The following is a 6,279-nucleotide window of genomic DNA, read 5'->3' as shown; positions in this document are numbered from 1 at the left end:
CACACTGGGTAGCACAGGAATAAAGCTTGGGATAAAGCAAGGAGGTGTTTTACAAAAGATGCAGGACTGCAGATGCAGGTCGGTGCCTGTGGCCGTCACACGTTTCACAAATGCATTCACAGTCACTCCAGGGGCAGCACTGTCCACATGGATATAGAAGCCATTAGGTGCAGAATGGCAAAAAGAGTAGACACAATGAGCTGAAAGACTTTGTCAGAAAATGGTTTTTCTAAACTTTAAAGCAACTATTTTCTGCAGCTATCCATACTTGTAAGCAGACTCAGCATAGAAAAAACCCCAACTTTTAATGCTGTGATTATTGGTGCTTGATTGAGCAAGGAATTCAGTTTCTTTGCTATGCAGCACACAGGTGAGTGTGGGTGTTCAGGTCATGTCCTTTTCTCCGTGGAACACAGATGGAGAAGTTATATCACTTATTTTGTTTTGTGAAAATATCCTGTTGGAGATGTTTCTATCTTCTAGCTGAATCAGTATCATTAAAAAACCTTGTTATTAGACACAGATTAGATTTGAGTACAGCATGGAATGTAGATGTGGATATTAAATATAGCCACTCTCAAGGTTTTTAATCAGGAAAATCTGTTCTCTTTACAGAATGATTTTAAATTAGAAATATACTGTGAGTTCCAGTCATCCAGATCCATGTTCTGCAACCAGTTATTGCCTGAAATGGTTTACCCTTACAACTTAGCACACAACTTTAGCTATTATTTTTTTGCATTCAGCTTGTCCACAGACAGGAAATTAAAAAAAAAATTCTCAACACTATTTGTGCACAATCCATAGAAACAATGTTTTGCCTGCCACGTTAATAAAGTAGAACTGTTCCTGGAACAGTGGTGAGACAGCTGACATTGATCTGACCTTTTGCAAATACCCAACAAATTAAATTATGGGATTTAATTCATAACAATGAAATGAAAATTTTACTTCACTTAAGGATGCAAGTTGAGCCCCTCTACAAACCTGTCCTGTGTTGAAACTGAAAGGACAAACTTAGCTGCTTTGGGATTTATGTGGAACAGTAACTGCAGAAAACATATTTTTGAAGTATCTTATGCCATTTGAAAGTTTGAATCTATTACAGGTCATAGTTTAAAAATTGTTGTTTAAGTAAAAAACCTTCACAATTTAATAATATACTGGATGTGACTGTTACTGGTTATGTGCTGTATAGCAAGACAACTGCCTTCACAGCTTTGTGTGCACTTTCAAAAGCAAATTCCTTTTTGTAGATGGAGTTTCTTTGATACCTTTAGAGTGACGTAACAGGACATGCATCGTTCACCTGCTCCCACTGGTTTAACCCAAGGATAGTGGTTTCAGTGAAAGGCAATAGCTATTTTCAACAATGCCTTAATCAGATCTCAGCCCCCTGTGGCCTCCAGTACCTGGGGCTGAAAGGAGCAGACTTTCTGATTGATTCCCCACTTCTAACTATCAGGGAGCACAATTTGGAGGTGATGAAATGAGGGAGGCAGGAGAAGATCCTGATGGAGTGGTGGTTGGGAGACAATTAGGGAAGGGATGAAATGTGTCAGAGCAGACACGTTTCTTTTTGTCCAAGGCCTGTCTGTGTGTGAGTCACTTTTCCCCTCCATTGCCCCCTATGTACCTATTTTCTTTTTAAACCACCAAAATAACTCTTCTGATCAAGCTCCCAAAGCCATAAGCTTTAGGCCAAAGTCCAGCAAGAAGTGGGAATTAAGATTTTAAAAAGCAATATTGCAATCCAGTCATTTTGTCTTCTTCTGCCCTGGTCTCCTACCACAGGAAATTTCAGTCTTTCTGCATCCTAATGCCATTTTCCCTGATCTGTGCATTGCAGAAGTCATTCCTGGGTCCAAATGTTGCCCTTTCATTGCTAAAGAGGCATGTCATCCTCCCAACACCTTTAATTAAGATGCTGATGTCAGTGAAAATGTATCTTCAGCAACAAGTGTGGGTGGAATAAACATATCAAAATAAAATGAGACCACGAAATCTCCTTATTTTAACAGTAGTTTACAGGGGATGTGGGGGAAAATCCTATCCTGAAAGTTTAATTCTACAATGAGCAGTTCCTAAAAGCAAACTGTTTCCCAGATGTAGCAGAACCAATAAATTTCAGGTGTACACTGCCCATAAATCTCTGAAGCTTTTATCTTCTTTCCCTTTCTCCTGACTCCCACTTTTTTTCCTCCCTTTGTCTTTCTCTTATCTCTTTCAGCTGCATGACACCATCTGTTTTTTCTCCTGTATGCTTCCCAGTCTCTAGGTTACTAGATGACTTTTTCCTCTTTGACAGGTTTATTTTCCTTCACAAATTTACTTTCCCAGAAAGCACTCTTGTCTTCATTTCTCCCTATCATCTCTGGCTGACAGACTCCTGAAATACATTGCTCCAAGCAATATATCCTGCCCACAACACAACAGTTCTGCAATTGCTCCTTACAACCCTGAGTTCACACGTCATCCCTTTTGAACACCAGCTCCTGGCACGCTTGGGCAGGAAATATGCACTAGTTCAGAAAACAAAAACATAGCATTAAATAGCATCCAAACCCTCCTTTGCTGCTTCTGTCACTATTACTTACAACCTCTATTTTTAGGGCATGCTTTAAGACTAATGCCTTAAAATACTGCTAAATACAAGACTTAGTGATGGGTCAAAGTAAAGATATTTCACTGTTGTCAAGGCAAAATACCAGTGCCCTTGAAGAAAAGCTGCATGTGGACTTGGAACTAGAGTCACTAAAGGTTTGCACCTTCTTACATGATCCATGGCCTCTTTTCTGATGCTACCCAGCCCTTCTTGGTAAGGTGGTGAGGCTGTCCAGGGTCCTACCTGCTCCTCCATCCCCTTCTGCTCCTCCTGCCTCCGAGCCCAGGGATGGTGCAACCTCCCTGCACACATCATGGCTAATCAGGATGCTTTCCTGGCTTGGAATAGATGATTTTAGGATCAGTCAATACTGAAATAGTACAATAAATTACAGAAATATTGCAGCCAAACCATAGCAAATAAACACACACACACCCCACACACCTTTTTTAACAGCATTTAGCAGGATTTCCCTTAAAAGCAGGCACTTGCTCAGAGCACGTGCACAGCCATAGGGCAGAAGGTAGATCTGGAGGGAGCTGCCTTTTGTGGGACCTCATGGATAGAGGCTGCCATCAAAATCTGGAAGAAGAGTCATGTTAGCACATGGTATAACCTTGATAGTGTTTCTGAATCAAAGCTAATCTATGGTCAGATAAACAGACACTATGTCCAGGCCAGAATGTGGGATGCATTTACTGTCTGCAGTCGAACCACCTTGCAACCTTACAATCACTGTGGTGAATGCAGTTTATAAAATGTTCTTTTCCTCATGAAGCAGTAATCTTGGAAGTATTCAGTTAGATGCTAAGAGGATTTGAACAGTTACTCATCTTTAGTTTTTCAGATACCCATTTTTCCACAACTGATGCTTTTTTATACAAATCAAAACACACAAACATAAAATGGTTTCAGATTCAAGGACTACACTTCTGTTTATCAGGACTTTGGTAAACATGCCTCTTTTTTTTGCTCAGTCTAAATTGAATGGGTATTGAGCTAAACTGAAAGTTTCTAGTGGCAAAAGATGCCTATTCACAGAAGGAAAGTGAAGAAAGATAAAACAATGGTTTTGATTTTGAGTAAGGATTATGTGAAAGCAGAGGCTGTAGTCTTTTTATTACAGCATCAGAGACAGAATGGTAGAGTACGAAATGAAAGTTGAGATTTCTGGGTTTTGTTTGTTTTTTGTTTGGTTGGGTTTTGTTTGGTTTTTGTTTGGTGATTTTTTGTGGGGTTTTTTGTGTTTTGTTTTTTTTGGTTGTTTAATAAAATATCTTGCTCTTTCACTTCAAATATAACATGGATCAACCAAATCACACTTCACTCAGGTGTGCATGTAGATCAGCAGTTTGCTTCCTGTCTGACCAGTTTTCCTGTTCACTTTTCTATATGAATTATTAATTTTCAGTTAAACAGCTTCAGCTTTTTATTCACAATCCATCCCTGGCTCTTCTCTCATAGGTTACATCCAGCATAGTAATGTATACCTTTAACATGCCAGATTTTCTAAGTGGTGTATAAAATCTCCCATTTCTAGCATCACATTTTTATTTTTTCCTTCTGCAGTGCTTGTTAGGCTGCCTTGGGCACCTCCCAAGGGAAAAAAAAAATGCAAAGGAAATGTTCATGAATTGAAAGTCTCCTGCTTTGCTTGCCTAATGACAAATCATCCCTGCTAGGAACTATTTTTCTGCATCTTCACAGATAACCATGTCATCAAGAGTTTTCTTGGCTTCCACTCCCCGTTGTGTCCAAAAAGCACTGATTTTGAGATAGTGAGATGTCAGTTGTCCCACTGTATGGTGAGATGGGAACAAAACATACTCATTAGCATGAGCTGGTAGTAAACATCAAGCAGGAATCATTTCCTATGTGGTAAACACCAGTTAACCAATGTCCTGCTATTTCGACAGTTATTAAAATTTAAAAAAAAATTTCCTAATAGAATTTAAAAAAATATTTCCTGATAGAATGAAGAAATGCAACTTATATACCAAGTTTGATTTAAAACAATGGACAAATCACTGCATAGCTCCCATGAAAGTCATACAAATACCAGTGTTAAAAAACAGGGATGAAGAAGAAAAGTCACACATACAGAACCTAAATCCATAGGAAAGATGCTCATGCTCTTTGCTTGCTGTCAGAGACAATTTTTTTATTACTATTATTAAAAGGACATTGGCTAAGGGCCTTGATCTGACAATATTTAGCAACTGCTAAGAGGCCTCACTCATGGCCAAGTGAGGAATGACACACAAAGGTGAAACCGCTAAACAGATGACAATACCCAAGAGAGAACTGCCCAGCCAGCTGGGAACTCTGCATTGACTCCTACAAACCTGCTATGGGTTTTCTATCACTTGAGATCTTCAGGACTTCATAGCTAAACTGCAGGTAGATGTGGAGCAACCAGAGCTGCTCCTTGCTCTGAAACTGCTTCACATTCTCATGGGGACATCTGGCAGCGTTGCTGTGACTGGCTTGCTATTATTGTAAAGGAATGTAAGGACAGTAGTGTCATCTAAGACACTCTGTCTTTGGAGTTGCTTTTTCTGTTGGCATCCCAAAAGATGTTCCTGCCACAGTCCATGCGCAAATAGTAAAAAGAACACTACAGTTATGGCACTGAAATTAATTCATCATATCAGAGAGGGCACAGCTCTTGCTTCTTTGGAAAACCCAGCATGATGTCCCTTCTAGCTTCCCAGAGTGCTATGATTGATTTAAAGTAGCTCTGACCATCTCAGGGGGAAGGACAGATGTTGTTTTAGGATAAGGAGTCTGCTGCATCTTGAAGACAAAGAGTTTTTTGTTTGCTGTCCAGTCAGTGCTCATGAGAGTTACAAGAAAATCAGCAGTGACTAAAGCAAATTTTCAGCTATAAGACAGGTTCTCACAGTGCATTTTTAACAAGAAGAAAGTTTTCCTAATATCAAAGCACTTACTTCACTGAGATTGCAGATCTAGGAGAAGGATCCAGAAAACATATCTCAGGGCCCTTGTGTTTCTTAAATAGGAAACCTGTTTAAATACTGTCAACTGACTGAAGCAAAACAATACAGTCCAGAAGAGCCTGTCAGGCATAGCTCTGCGTTCCCTGATATTTTTCAAGCTTTTTTTTTCCTTTTGCATTTATTTACTTCCTTTTCATGCAGGGAAAAGTAAAAGCTGGTGGAAATTCAAAGAATGTTTATTGAAAGGCAGGGTTTTCCACAAGACATCAAATGTTTGTCAACATTCAACATGACTGCTCTACTGTGCTTTGTCCAATATTTATTAAAGCCAGGATAGATTTTCTTTGCTACACAGCGAAGCCAAGACTGAGAAGCCTCCAAGGACAGAGGCTGCGTAGAGATGGAAAGGAAGAGAGAGCAAGCTGCAGGTGAACAGCTTTGTCCAATGCTGCTTCTGTGGGATCTGTAAGAGATTGATAACTGGCAGAAGAGAGAATATCTAGGAAGATGGCAATTGAAGACAAAGTTGACTCTGATGAACTTGCAGCTGGAAACATGGTTCTGCAGAGCCCAAACATAGGGCTGGGGTAGGAATGGAAAGGAAGGTGAACAGGAAGCATTTTGGCCTTGTAGAGTGGGGCAGGGCTGGGGAAGTTATAGTGAGGAGGAAGGGACACTGTGATCTTGGTCTGTGGAGGGTGAAAATCATTGCAA

The sequence above is a fragment of the Chiroxiphia lanceolata genome, chromosome 4 (assembly GCF_009829145.1).
Source record: "Chiroxiphia lanceolata isolate bChiLan1 chromosome 4, bChiLan1.pri, whole genome shotgun sequence".
Classification (NCBI taxonomy): domain Eukaryota; kingdom Metazoa; phylum Chordata; class Aves; order Passeriformes; family Pipridae; genus Chiroxiphia; species Chiroxiphia lanceolata.
Note: the sequence above shows the minus strand (reverse complement) of the source record.